Source organism: Alexandromys fortis, unplaced genomic scaffold (assembly GCF_014885135.2).
Source record: "Alexandromys fortis isolate MF-2015 unplaced genomic scaffold, M_Fortis_MF-2015_v1.1 scaffold_111, whole genome shotgun sequence".
Lineage (NCBI taxonomy): Eukaryota > Metazoa > Chordata > Mammalia > Rodentia > Cricetidae > Alexandromys > Alexandromys fortis.
The window spans coordinates 521,748-536,640 of NW_026067996.1; the positions used below are offsets into that span (position 1 = coordinate 521,748).

Sequence of the window (14,893 nt, forward strand, 5' to 3'; positions counted from 1 at the left end):
CACGCACAGGCTCCACACTTTCTAAAGGCTAGTTACTCTGACAGCCCAGGTCAGCCTCATAACTGGGACCTCTGAGGCCCTGCCTATGGATCAGAGACAAAAATCTGCATCTCTGGACTAAAAAGCTCCAGGGGAGGGGAGACAAGGGATTCTGATCAGGCCCTAGGGGCCAACTAAGATGCCACATCCTGCTCTGGCCTTGGCTGTCGTTCTAGCTGTATGTGAGTCAGGGTGGGGGTAGAGGCTTTGCCTTTCTGCCTTGCATGTCTCTAATTATAGCCTGTGAAGTCATGAATGACTTTTCTTAAGAAAAACGTTGGACAGAAGAGGCTTCAGGCGGCAGTGAAGGCATGGCAGAAGAAGGGACCCGTTGTTTACCACCAGTGCCCATGATGGTGGTGGCAGAGAAAGCTAAGGTCTAATATACCTAAGAACAGTCTACGAGTCATATGTAACTCAGTCCAGCTGGCTTGAGCCTAGCACTGACCCACTTGCACTTGGTATTTCTTCCTTAGAGCAAGGGTTATATGCAGTCTTACCTGAGATGCAACAACACAGGTCCTTCCCATCCACACCCCCGACGCTGTCAATTATCTAGAAAGGACTCAGAATACGTAACCCAAAGACAATGCTGCGAAAAGATTCAGTACACTAGAATGTTTGGGGAACAAGGAGGAGACTGCATCTTGTGGGGGAACACCCTCTTCAGCACAGGCTGGGACTGGGCTAGAGGACCCAAGCTATCCGAGAGGCCCAGCTCTGGTTAAACATCCACATTTAAGTGACTTGGGATAGATTCTAGGCAGCTTGCATCTGCCAGAGGCAAAAGCCTCCTGACATGTGCATGCCTCTTGTCGTCTCCCTAGACAGGGTTTCTGATTTCCAGTGTTCCAGTGTTGGGACATTAATGAGTCTCCTGAATGGCTCTTGTCCAGCTCACTGCCTGGGTAGCCCAGAGGCAGCTCAGAGAAACCATCAGGAACACACTGTTCATCATTCTGCAGCTCGCAGAGGCTTAAGCTGAGTCAGGACTTTAGTTATGTGGAAGTCCTTTAGGCCTTACACTCTGGAATGTTCCCTGGCTCATGTGGCCCCAGGAGCCGAGTACAAAGACATAAAGGGATAGGTTAAGGGAAAAGTAAGTGATGGAGGAGGCCACTTCTTGGCAGGCCTTCTACCCCATTGGTAAATGGTTCCTAGAGAGGATTGTACACAGCTGGTGATGGACTTGCAGGGAGTCCTTCATAGGAAGGTGGGTGGAGACGGCTAAACCTGAACCAGCAGAGCTGGGATGAGTGTGATTCCGGAGAGAGAGATCATGCATGGAGGTTGGAGAGCAGGAGGGGAGGGTACTAATACATCCAGGGGGATCTGGGCAGGGAACCAAGGGAACAGAGAGCCCATGAGATTAGAGTGTGAGCCCTGTGCTCAAAGCCCTATAGGCAAACAGGAATGTGGGAGGCTGTGGTGATGGTGGGAGCCATTGAGAACACAAGAGTAAAATGAAGATTTAGGGCCCAAGTCTTCAGGGGGCACATGGGCCCTGACAGCCACTCAACCCACATCTCATCTCCAAATGAAAGTTGACGGCATGCACCTCTAACAGTGCAGAGACTCCCCTACAGGGCTGGATGGAGGTGGTATGGGATATCAGGTGGGTTTCTCCTTTTATCCTGTTCTCAAGTTTACATTAATGAGGACACACATAATCAGAGGACTCAACAGCCTGTGGCCTCGGGTTGCAGGAGCACTCAGAGGCTGCAGTTGGGGGGGGGGCATATTCTGCCTCTTCCACCTGCAGAAGGGCAGTTTATCCTTTTGGCTACTCTCTCACACACCTTCTCTCCTGCCCATCCGTTGGTCAGCTCTGACCACTTGGCTAGACTCCCTGCCCCTGGCCAGTGGACACTGCCCTACTCCTTGGCCTAATCACACAATCTCTCCTGTAGGCCCGTCAGAGCCTCGTTACCTGCCCCCTCCCTGAAACACCAATGATCTAATCAAAGCATAGCTCCAACCATATCTCATTTCAGCTCCCAACCCAGGGAAATCAGTTATCACTATGACCCAGACGGCTCACAAGACCCACTCATGCCTCCTGCCCGCCTCCACTGTACCCAAATGCCACCAGGCTCAGCTTAATCCCACTGGTCGGTCGCCAGGCTATTTGTCTACAGTCCAGCTCCCACCCAGGACTGCAGGCCCTGGTGGGATAAGGAGGAGGAATGGGAGCTGGAGGCATCTGTGGAAGACTGGCTAAGACAGACAACGAAAAACTGAGTGGGAGTCAAGGGTGCTGGACTTCAGGCATGGCAGCAGTTCTGATGATGGCACAGGTGCGGAGTTCTAGAAGGAGCTGTCAGAAGCAGGGCTCTGGGTGGGGCTGGGCTCTCTGAAGCTAGCCAGCTGCCTACCTCTCCATATCCCAACAAGACATAGCCTGAACTCTGCCCTGGGCAGTTCAGGATCACTCTGGCCCATGCCTGCTATAGAGAGTGCAAGACTCATGGCTTGATAAACCTTGGGGCTTACTCTAGGACAACCCAACCATCACCCTCATGGGGATGCTGATCTGGATCCAGATTCACAGCCCTGCTGACGTTACTGTTCCAGGCTAGAGAGACACGCTGCAGCCCCACTCCAGCCTACAGCCTGTGGCATGCTCTGACTGCCCGCACCCAGACCGCCAGAAGCCACCTTTATATATGTAGAAAAATATGGGTCTCCAAACAATGGGCTTTTCAGAGCAGTAGCTATTTTTAGAGCTCTGCTTACTGAACTAACACTCAGCATTTCCCCAACTTGTCAGCTGCTGCCCAGAGCCAGGCAGGCGGCAGAAGGAGCATGGGGGCTTCTTGAGCCATCTGGGGGCCATTCGGGTATGCAGAGACAGATGTCAGTTTGGGGCTGCCCCACGCTAATGGGAGGCATGGCTAGCAGCCTGTCCATGTGCCCCGTCCAGCACAGCATGGCACCTGCCCTCCTGACAATTGTTCTTTTATCCAGTATGTTCTAGGTTGGAGTTGTACACCCAGGATTGAATACTAGCTTTTTCGGAGTCTCCATTTCCCTTCCTCACGTGTGGCTACGCTGCCCTTCTGTGACAACACAGAGGAGTTGGTGAGAGTGTCTGGGAGCCCAGAGAGCAGCCTGAGCAGGAACAGTTTCCTAAGTGTCCTGGGCAGCTGACCTCACACAAGCTTGGTCATCAGTTCATTGACATGGGGAAGGAAGAAAGGGCTCCATGTCTCTTGACCCAGACCCGGCAGCCAGGCCCTCACAGTGTCCTGTCAACAACATGTTCTAGAAGGCCAGTCATCCTTCCGGCTTCCAAGCCATCCCTCTCTCCCACTGTAGGCAGGAGTGGGTACATGGAGTGGGGGGGGGGCAGAATAGACTGCCCCTTGGCTCTGTTAGAGTGGCTTGCTCCCAAAAAACTCCAAGGATCAACCTAGGCTTTGAGCCAGCCTTAGACATCTAAACCAACCAGCCTTGTCCATCTACACTCTCAGAGGCTCCCATCAAAAGGAACACAAGGGTCCTAGCTATGCACAAACAGTCCTTAGCCCAGGGCCTGGCACCCATGTGAACAGTACAGGTAACTCAGGAACCTAGCCCTGAGCACTTCCTCAGCAGCATGCAGGAGTGAGGGAAGGAAAGGGAACAGACACTTACAATTACCACTGTGTGGATCTCCTTAGCCCTCTCCCTATGGAGACATCAGCTTAGAGGGCAGAGGTATCCATTTGCTCACAAACTGACTCCAATACCCAAGCAGGAATGGGCATAACAGATGAAATGGGTGAATGATGCTGAAAGTGAAGGACTTGAGTAAGCAGAACAAGCTCTTCCAACCCAGAGCCCAGTGAATAGGCAGGGCCAAAGCCACAATGAGGCCAAAAAAGATAAGGGCACGGTCTGGTGTATTCCCCCATCCCCCGCAGCTCATGAGTGGGAGGCCTGCAGGTCACACACAGACTAGGAAGCTACATTGTGGAAATGCCAGACTCCACATATGCAAAACCCATTGCATCATAGCATATAGTTCCTGAGTATCAAGTCTCCAAGTATGGATGTCAATGCAGACACACCTCTAGGACAGGCTGGGCTCAGCTTCAAGGCAACTGAATCTACCCTGGACCACTTCTAACAAACCCAGGATGCCTCTAGGAGCCATGTCCAAGCAGGCCAGACAAGTGCAGTAGAAGCAGAGTTCCTGACACAGGCTGGCAACACACACCCTCACTTGGGAAGAGAGCCAGCTGGCAAAGGGGACAGGAGACTCTGCAATCAAACCCAGCCAGGCCTCAGTCTGGCAAAGTGTCATTCTTATAGTCACCACTATCATTCTGCAGAAGCCCCATCATGCCTGAAGATGCTATCCCACATCCTAGGAGCAGAGTACCAAACAGGGCACAGGCCTAAACTCAGAGGAAAGCTTACACTAATGACCACTGTGGTCAAACCTAGAGTGGGCAGCCTTTCCAGAGACTCCAGACCAAGGCTAGGGTAGGGCCCATCTACCTGGCTGGAGGCTAGGCAGTCTCTGCTCATAGGAAGCCTCTGAGGGCACAGGGGTCTCAGTAAATTATTCCAACACAGACTGGAAGCATGATATGTGGTTCCCACAATGTTTTGCACTAAAAATTGGAATAACATAGGCATGATGCTACATGCCCGTATCTCAGCACTTGGGAGTCTGAAGCAGGAGGATCACAAGTTTGAGGCCAGCCTGAGCTACAACCATGAGCTCTTATCTCAAAACAAACAAACAATGAATGAGCCAGGGAATAAACAAAGAAAAATAAAGAGTAAGTCAGCACCATTTTAACATCTAGCGAATGGATACAAAACTTCTGAGAAGAGACAACAGCTAAGAACCCTGCCACCCTGGGCGTATGAACCAGGAGTGGGAGCCGCAGCCAGCTCTAGATTGTTTGTACTATACTTTGCCACATCCACCAATGATCTCATAGCCTGCCCACACCTAGCCTTCTACTCTTTTCACACTCCCTTCCTGTCTGTGGAGATCTGTGTAAGGCTGAAATTCAAGGCCCACTTGTCATTCCCAAGGAGCCCAATTTAGAAGACAGAGTCCCCAGGGCAGGGCTCAAAAACATCAGAGCCCTGCAGGGACAGTGAGACATTGACTGAGGCCTTGCGCTCTGTGGGTCCTCGAAGCATGAATTTTATCAGACTCCACAAAGGCCGCCTCATTACACGGATCACAGCCTACCACCTCATGGTAGGTCGCGACAGCCACCAAGGCTCTGTACTAGGCAGTCTTGCGTCTGAGACTCATTTAAGAAGTCATAAGACGGCAGCATTTATTTCAAACTGACAGGGTGGCCTGCCCTGCCCACTGGGAAAGTCAGCCCACGTTTGGGATGACATCTCAAGGCTCCAGAGGTACCCAGAGCTGAGCAGGGGAAGTGCTACATGACCTGAGCCAAGTGAACACACCTCTTGGGGCTCACACTGGCTAGTGCCCTTGACCACTGACCACTGAGAACATGAGGTCAAGCAAAGACAAGCCCTGCCAACAACAGCTCCCACAGCGGCTGTCCTGCTTTGTGCCACCGACTAGAGAAGGGCTCCACCCCAGGGTTCTGTTCCACTAGTCCAGCACAGAAAGGGGACAGGAAAAATGCTCCCATGCTACCACCCAGCTGGGCCCTTGATGGCTCTGGAGCCAGACCCATCTTGGAGATTTGGGAAGGTTCTTCATTCAAAATCACTACTCCCTGCTGGGTCCAGGAGCAAAGTTCCCCACAGTTGCCACCATGTTCTTATCGAGCCTCCCCCTTCCTCCTCTCCTTTTGCTTTCATGGTCTACTCCCTGCAGCTAGCCCTCAGCTGGGTGGCTCTTGTTGGTTTTGAATGCACAAAGATGACCAGAAGCTTCCGACCCCAGAGCTTGCTCGGAAAGATTTTTCAGAATACACAAACACACACAGAGCCAAAAATCTTCCCGGCTGAGCCAAATTAAATACAGAGTCCTCTAGTTATTTCCATACGTGCAAAATGGACTTAAATAAAGCAGCTCTCTGTGGCAGGCTCCAGCAGACAGGGCCAGGCTGGGCCCCAGGGACTCCCCGGGAGGGCTGAGAAGGGGGAGGCACAGGCTGGGGGGCCAGCCTTGGAGAGTATGAGCTGTGCCAGGGAGAAAGAGGCCTGTGTAACAGGCAGCTTCTCGGCTCATCCTGCCACCAGGGGTGCAGCTCCCAGAGGCCTCAAGTACATGGCAGAAAGCACAGCAAACGACTTCTGCCCCTCCTGACACTTGGGCAGCCCACCAAGGGATCACGTATCACAGCTGAAGGCCCAGAATTGCCACCCACTGACCACCCAGCACTTACAATCAGGAGCACCTGGATACTGCAATTGACAAATTTCTGGAGATGCGCCAGATTGTCTTCCTTCCCATTTTGTGGAGGAAAAAAAAACCAAGGCACAGAGAGGTGAAAACTTAACCAATGCCATAGGCCTCAGAGAAGAAAGGGGGGGGCTATGCCAACTGGGGTGTGGACAACACCCCAAGACTGGGATGCTCCTTTCCTGTGTCACCTAGGTCCCTCTGGGGCCAGCCCACTACTCACTCAGACTACAGCAGCCAGCAGGATCTTACTGTTTTCAGTTTCCCAAGATCCTCATCTGCCCCATAAGCCCAGAAAGACAGAGAGCACCACCCAACTCCCCAAATCACTGGCACATAAGGCCCTCTCCAGTGACCACATACCCTCAGGAAGGGATTGTGGCCATAGGCCAGGGACTGGGCCTCTTTGGGCCTGCACTTCTTAGATATAAAGTGGGAAAACCAGGCAGAAGTAGTGGCACATGCCTTTAATCCCAGCACTTGGGAGGCAGTTAGTAGGGGGTGGATTGTTGTGAATTCGAAGACAGCCTGGTCTACACAGTGAGTTCCAGGAAAGTCAGAGCTATGTAGTAAGACCCCGTCTCCAAAACAAAACAAAACAAAACAAGGTAAGAATATCAACTGACCACACAGGGCCTTGCAGTGACACACCCACAATCCTCAACTGGGGCCTGCAGGAGGTGCTTCTGGGAGACATATCCCTGGATTGCACCCTGGCAACAGGTGAGAGATGATGAACTTGCGCCAGGAGGGGGCTCAGGGAGGGGAGCACCCCGTGGAATCAGCAGCATCCACATTTAGGGTGGGGATGAGAGTTTGACCTAAGTATGCTTCTTGCACCGAGACAGCCAGAGGCAATTTGGGCTTTTTCTGACCAAACCTGGTGGAGTCCTGCCCGCACCCCTACCATGTGCCAAGAACTGTGGTAGAAGCCAGGGTTAGTCGTTAAATAATGAAAGCAACTAACATCTAGAACACCTACTGTGTGCCAGTCTCATTACTGGGGACCTACTTTGTGCTAGGCTCCAAACATAGCACTGAAGGCTGGCCAGCTTCTAAGAGTGCCCGCCAAAGTGGTGTCAAGGGGGCCTTAGTGGGCCAGACTCAGATAGGGAGGAGTGGAACAGAAATTGTCTCTAGGTCTTGGGCTGTAGGCAACTACCAGACCCCTCAGGAGGGCTGTGGGATTGGCTGCATCAAGCTGTGGTTAAGGTAGAACCAGAAGTCCTGGATAAAGAGGAAAGGGGCTGGGCAAAGGCTAGGGACCCTACCAATGAAAAGCATCATGTCAAGGAAACAACAGGCGAACCAAGAGGAGGGCGGCAAGAGCCACAGCCGGACTCAGAGCAGGCTACACCACTCAGCTGAGAACCAAAGTGAACAGACCTCATGGAAGAGGCCAAGAGCCCATTTCCTTGGCCTCATTCTCAGGGGGTCCTGGAGTGACAAAGAAACACATCTTATACACAACCGATGAGGGAGCCACAGGCATAGCCTCTTCCACACACAAGGCCTCCCAAAAGGGTCAGCCATCAGTACATCACTTCAGCTGACCCAAGCCCAGTGTTCTTGGAATGGAGACAGCATGGTCAGGAGCTGTGCAAGGCACCCACCCCAGGGAAAGCGTATCTTCAAGACCAGGATAAGGTTGTCCATGAGACAAGTCCCAGATAAAAAAAATCAGAAGAATTTGCTTCAAAATAATGGATGGGAATAAGATAAACTGCCATGGAAATCATTTTTACTATTCTCTACTTGTGTAGGCATTAGAAATTTTAACAATAGCTGGAGATACAGGTCAGCAGTTAAGAACACTTGCTGCTCTTGCAGAGGAAATGGATTTGATTCCCAGCACCGACAGAAGTTTACAAAACTAGTTCCAAGGAACCCAATGCCCTCTTCTGGCCCACCGGGGTATCCTCCCCGCCCCCCACACACATAGTACACATACATATATGCAGGTAGACACTAATACACATAAAAAAATAAAACTTTTTTAAAAAGAAAAAAATTTCAATAGTAGAGGCTTAATGACTAATACTTGCTATTTACATCAAGGTTTATTGCCCTCTGGGGCCATTTTGTCTCAAAACAGAACAAACTCCCAGTGCACACACTTAAGCCCTGACTGTACTGTCAGGACCATAGGGGCCCTGAGTTGGCTGGTGCAGCTGCAAAGCCTGCTTCCTCCAGGACTCACACGTTGGACCCACTGGGAAATCACACCACGACCAAGTGTGATGGCTGGGTCCAAGCATGTTAGCAGGAACCACAGAATGGCTAGCAGGCACTGAACTCCCACTACCTGCCTGGCGCTCATTCACAATCCCTCCTGTCACAGTGTGCAGAGAACTGACCCTATACGGTCTTGAAACCCATTGGACAATCTTGAGAAAGAACAGATAGATACCTTCCCGTGGCTGGCAAATGAGTCCAAGGCTCCTCCCTCCTCTCCAAAATGGCAGTGCACCCCAGCACCCATTCCATGAGGTACTCAGGAGTCCCACACTGTCAACGGAGGGTTGAGTGGGCCCAGAAGGCTCCAGAAGGATCTTGCCACAGCTGCTACCTCCACCATCTTCACCCCGGGTTCTAAGCCTGTGTGCTGCATCCCCCACAGTGCCAGGGCAGGGCCAGAGGTGCTCTCACCAACCAAAAAGCTTTGTCTGTACACAGCAAAGCTCAGCACTTCCGTCCACCCTCAGTTTCCTTGCCTGTAAAATGGAATGATGGCAGCAATTCCACAGTGTTCATGGGCAGTTCCAATGAGTGGTGTGAAACCCAAAGGCCCTGGAGCGCAGCTTCTGTTCTTATTCTGTTGCCTGGCCACATCCCAGTCTCAAGCCTGAGCTAACATCAGACCCATGAAAAGTAGCTGGGGCTTTGCCTAAACCCAGCACCCGCTTTCTTTCCTGTTGTCACGGACCAGGCACCTGTTGTGTGCGATACCCATGTTGCCTCTCTCTGCACAGCCCCCACTGACAGATAAGGCAGCAGAAGCTCAGAGCTGTGACCACTTGCCTCAGCAACACATCTAGAAAGGGGCAGATATGGGACTCTGGCCAGGTTCCTCCAATTCTCATTGCCATCCTCTAGCCACTGACATTGCTTCCGATCTGAGGGTAGGAGTGGTGTGGATAATGAGCCCCCCCCCCCCCTGCCACCAGGACTGAAGCCAAGCCCTGAGCCTTGGGCCTCAGGTGTCAGAAGCAGCACAGACAGGACCAGAACCACCAGCGTGGCCCAAAGCTCCACCCACCCAACATAGGCCACTGAGCCCAAGACCTTATAGCCCTATTCCATCTGCCTCTATACTGGGCACTCTCCTCAAGGATACAAGGCCCAGTATCCTTGGCTTTAGGATTCTACCTCATAGAACATGAAGACCAAGCCTCCCTCTTCACCCTAGCTAAATGGCAAACCACCTTGCTGGGCCCTCTTTCCGATCTGTGGGCAAAGCAATTCCCTTCATCTCTTCTTAGAGCTGTTCTGACAGTACCAAGCACACGAGTCTGTGAACCTTCAGAATCTCCTCCTGCTCTGCCCTATTCCTGCTCTGCCTTATCAAATGCATGAAACTTCTTGGTCCCCTCACTGTTATGTCTGCCTCCCTCCTTCTTTTAAATCTAGTTTTCTCTGTGGCTAGAAAGTAAACTGCTCCTGTCCAGAAAGACATTTCCCCTGAATAATCAACATGGTCTCATTCCTGTGTTGGGGAGCCACACCAGCCTTAAGAGTCAGTACCACCATCTGTCACCAATGGTTTCCGTGCAGCTCTACAGAACGCCATGTGAATCAGTGCATCCTGTCCTCACAGCTACTCCATAGCCACGTGCCATCATCTACACTTCATAAAAGGGGAAACTAAGGTATAGAAAGGGTATGAGATGTGATTAGATCACAGAGACAGTGGGGAACAGAGTTGAGGCTGCAGGTAGGGGCATTGGTAGTCCAGTAACAAGTCTGCTCCCAGCATATAGGCTGAAGAGCATCCTCATTTACAGGTGACCACAAGGGTCTTCACCGAGGTGCAGACAGGAAGCCAGAAAGAAGGAAATCAACAGCTAGTGAGTTGCCAGGCCTTTTTAGGTGGTCTCCTCTTGAGGGAGGGGTAACCCTTTAAAGCTTACTAACAAACACACACGAAACAATAAAGCCCACCAGAATAATGGCAAACACAGCCACTGTCTGGCAAGTGCTTAGTGAAACTACAAGTTCTGTTCCAAAGGCTCTCCCTGCATCTGAGTGCCAAACTACCCAGTCTCCAGTCAGATGAGAAACAAAACTACCAGACTTTTAACTTGTAAAGTGGGTCTCTGAGAGAATGTATTCAGGTTGCTGACAGACTGCAACACAGCCTGGGCAGCAGGCAATTTGGGGGAATCCTTTCTGTTTGTGTGCATGAGAGGCTGTTTCCAGCTGGGGCCTCTTTCAAATCTTCCAGTTTATTAACCATCCTCCTCCCCTCCAGGGGATTAAGTTCACCACCCACAGCCATCTGTCCTTTCATGTCAGAAGCCATGGGTTTCCTCACCATGTAGAAGCCTGCCATATTTGGACTGGTCCCTCAGTGGATCAGGGGACAGTCAGATTTTGTCCCCAAACCCCCAGACCATGCATAGCTGGAGCTGAGCTACACACAGGATGACAGTAGATAAAAGCATTAAATAAATAAATAAAGTGCTGCCCGCAAAGCCCCTGTAGGGTCCAGAGAAGTGGTTCTTGTGGTCTGTGGGGAAAGAGAAGACGTCAGGAAAGCCTGGCACATTGTCACAGACCAGGGTACAGGCTGGGGCACTTGGGAAAATTTGGGGAATCCAGACACCAGGGAATACCAGATCTATTTACACTTGTGACATTTTGCCAGACATGAATTAATCCCAGAGGAAACAGATTCTGGCTGTGGTACACAGAGGCCCTGAAGCCAGGCAGACAGGGTGCAAATCTCAGCTCAGCCTTCCCTGGCTGGGGACTCTACACCTCTTCCCCACATCTGAAATGAAGCACAGAAAGAAGCCTGTATTCCTAAATGAAGAAACACATACATACACACTACTGCTGTGCACAGCCATGTGGCTATTACTGAGCTGACCTTTGAACAGAAAGGAAAAGCAAAGGCTTTGCAAGCATAGAGGGAGTCTCATGAAAACTCCAGAGAGCCTTCATTTCAAACTCAACTGCCACTGTGGCGAGAGACCTTGCACCAAGGGAATAAAATGTGAATGATGCCACTTCCCTGATAAGCAGAGAAGCTATGGCCATGTACAAATGACACAGGCAACAAACTCTAAGCAAGTGGCCTCAGAGAGTATCCCCATGTAGGGTCCCCAGTTTTCAACCTTGAATAAGAAGAGAAGATGGTGGGGACCATTTTAATCCAACAGTCCTGCCACAGAAGGGAAAAACTGGTCAGTGAAAGTAGCAACTGCTGACTGGGCTCTGGGCAGAGTTGCTCACTTTGCCCCCACACCCACTCACAGTTACAGTCTGGGTATAACATGGGTGAGACAATCAAGGCTCAGAGAGGGGAGGCACCATACCCAATACTGCTCGGCGGGAAGGGCCAAAATCAAGACTCTGACATACAGAGTAACCTTGGTTCCTCTATCAGCTCAAAGCCTGGCCAAGGCCAGTAGATGTCAGAGGAATGAAAGAACACAGGCAAGCCCGGGGCCGAGTACCCCTTAGGTCAACCTCCTCTAGGGCAGGAGAGGCATGCCATACCTGTTCACACTTGCATTCCTGGATGCAGTGGTCAATCTAATCATGGGCCAGGTGCTGGGCTAGGTATGGGCACATGCCATGGGCCATCACTCAGTAAGGGTACTGCCACGGAAGCCAGAGTTGGGACAGGTCCAGCTGGCACTATGCCATATTTTCCCCATAATTGCCATCAATTTTCTCTCTGCAGCAGCTCCAGCAGTGGATCAGCCAGATCCTCTAAGGCCACAGCAATTAATTCTTCAAGAGCCTTAATGGCCTTTAAAGTCATTAGAATCTGCTTTTGAGGACTCAGGGTAAATCACACTCAACAGCCTTGAGCTTCCTCTCCCCAGACAAACACACCTCCACAGGGAACCTCTCCCAGGCTTCCAGTCATGGCCCCGTCCCAGCCCACTAGAGCTTGCTGTGGCCTTGCCTCTGTGCTAACTGGGCGGATCGTTCACACGTCATCATCATTCAAAGGAAATTTACAAAAGAGGAAGGAAGAAAACACAGCGGGTCACTGGCAGCTGGGAAGTGTACAGTGCTGACTTGGACAAACCGGACAGCAGACTGGAGGCTTCAGGACTGGCCAGCCGTGGAAGGCCACCCATACCCACAAAGGCCCTGCAGGCACTACTTTCATACCCTATCATTAAAGGAGAAACTGAGGCCCAGAAGGCTATGGTAGCTTGCATAAAGTCACAGTGTAAGCTGTGATTTGAAAGAACTATCTACCTGAGCCATCTTCCTGCTTTCCTGAGCTGCTCTGGACTCTTGATACTCTAGCAACCCAGGATTCCATGTCTGCAGAACATAGCCATAGAAATGCACCTGTGCATGTGCATGTACCCCCCCCCCTCTCTCTCTCTCTCTCTCTCTCTCTCTCTCTCTCTCTCTCTCTCTCACACACACACACACACACACACACACACAGAGCACTTGTCCAATCCCTTCTAAAAACACCCATCTGCCCAGTCATCAGGCTATTCAACCATGCAGCTGTCAGTCCTGTCCATGTTTTAAGCCTAAGCTGTGTAAATATTAGCACAACTAGTTCATAGTCCGACTTCCTTGAATGAAAGCCTCAAGTCCTGGTAGGGGCCTCCGGAGGCTTACCCTCTATCATAACATCTGGGCCTGAGCCCCTGGACCTATTGTGGTCCAGGTATGGCCACTGGGCTCTCTGCCTTTTCTTGTGCTCCTTTAAAAAATTAAGGTAAACAATCATGTGCTGCTGTGATGTGGGAAACAGTGAAGCATCAGGTGGCCCATGCTATTCAAGAAGCCTGTGAATGCAGGACAGTGTGCCAGCCTGAGAGTGACATGAGGCACAGAGACTGGGGTTTTGAAGTCTCTGGAACATGCTGGCTCCTATCTGAGTTTAGATAGCAGGAGATGGCTAGGTAAAAGGACTAACTATGGGTAAGACGCAAGAAGGTCCCAGGAAGGCTCTGTAGCCAAAGGAGCACCTAGCTCAGCCTCCACATCACCCATGAGTCTCTCCAGCCCTCCCAGGTTTCCTTAGAAACCACGTGGGGGTGGGGGTTTGCCCATCTGCTCTGCTGCTGATAGGCTGCACCTGAGCAGGGCTTCTTGCTCTCCAGGATACATGGCCCCACTGTGGCTACAGAGCAGCTGCCAACCAGCAATCCAGATCCAGAATCTAGGCAGGAACCCCTACAGCTGGAAGACTTCCATCAGAGACAGAGTGACTTCTGCTGATGGACGTGGGACAGAAACAGCGAAAGTGGTGACACTGGGGAGGTTTTGAGGGAGATGAAAAGCCCTTAGACCCCTTCAGTTCTGGGGGGGAAGAGGTATGACCAGAAACTGCTGACCCATTTCCCGTGGCCACACTGCTGGATGCATGGGGACTAAAAACAAAACTCTGAGCTATGTTCACTGCTGTGTCCGTGGTCCCTAGGGCAGAGGCTGGTATATATACACTAGACACTCAATAAACCTCAGAGTCTTACTACTGATGAGACTGAAGGTCCAGACTCTTTGCTCTCTTGCAATATGAGGGTGTTGGCACAACAGGACAGGAATTCAATCATTGGATGGGACGGCTGAGGAAGTGTGCAGGGTGTTGACCACCTGTGGGATCTGATTGTGACCCCCCCCAATCCCAGAGGAAGCCACATTTCTAGACAGACTGTGCAGCTGCAACATGCCTGGCCTCTGCCTTCGATGCTAGAACTGTGGGGTCTTAGGAAACTTCCCATAGCCCCACATGAAGCTTCAGGCCAGAACCCCACTCCTGGGGTGGGACAGGGTATTGCAGAATACACTCATTTTTTTTGCAACTGCCAAGCAGGCTTTGGGAAATTTTGAAATAAAAGATTAAAGGTCTCCAGGTGGGTTTCCCCCAGAGAGGCCCAGTCCACTTGTCAACAAATCCCCTCAGCCCCACACCCCTGCTCATGGAGGGGCCTGCGGACAGCTCAGGGGCAGCTGTGCTGCCGAGCAAGAGGAAATCAATATTCCTATCACATACACACACACAGTCTCTCTCTCTTCATAAACACAGGCCTAGGGTACTCAGACCGCCTCCCATAGACCCCTAAATCCAAGAGTGGCCAGCTTCTCTGTACCATCAGACTCCTTCCTGGACCAGACACAAGCTTCACTCCAGCAGGTAAACAACACCCACAGTTCCAGCCAGCAGCCCCACTCACGTCTGTTCAAAAACAGCAGCCACACAAACTCCAGACACCCCAGCACCCGTCCAGCCAGGTGTGCAGTATCTACACACACACACACACACACACACACACAGAGAGAGAGAGAGAGAGAGAGAGAGAGAGAGAG

General features: G+C 51.4%; 1 protein-coding gene across 8 annotated transcripts in view; it reads right to left on the minus strand.

Annotated features, from left to right (window-relative positions):
• Iqsec1 (IQ motif and Sec7 domain ArfGEF 1) overlaps nt 1-14,893 on the minus strand; it is a 336,298-nt gene that overhangs the window by 37,283 nt on the left and 284,122 nt on the right. The gene's annotated exons all lie outside the window — the stretch shown is intronic.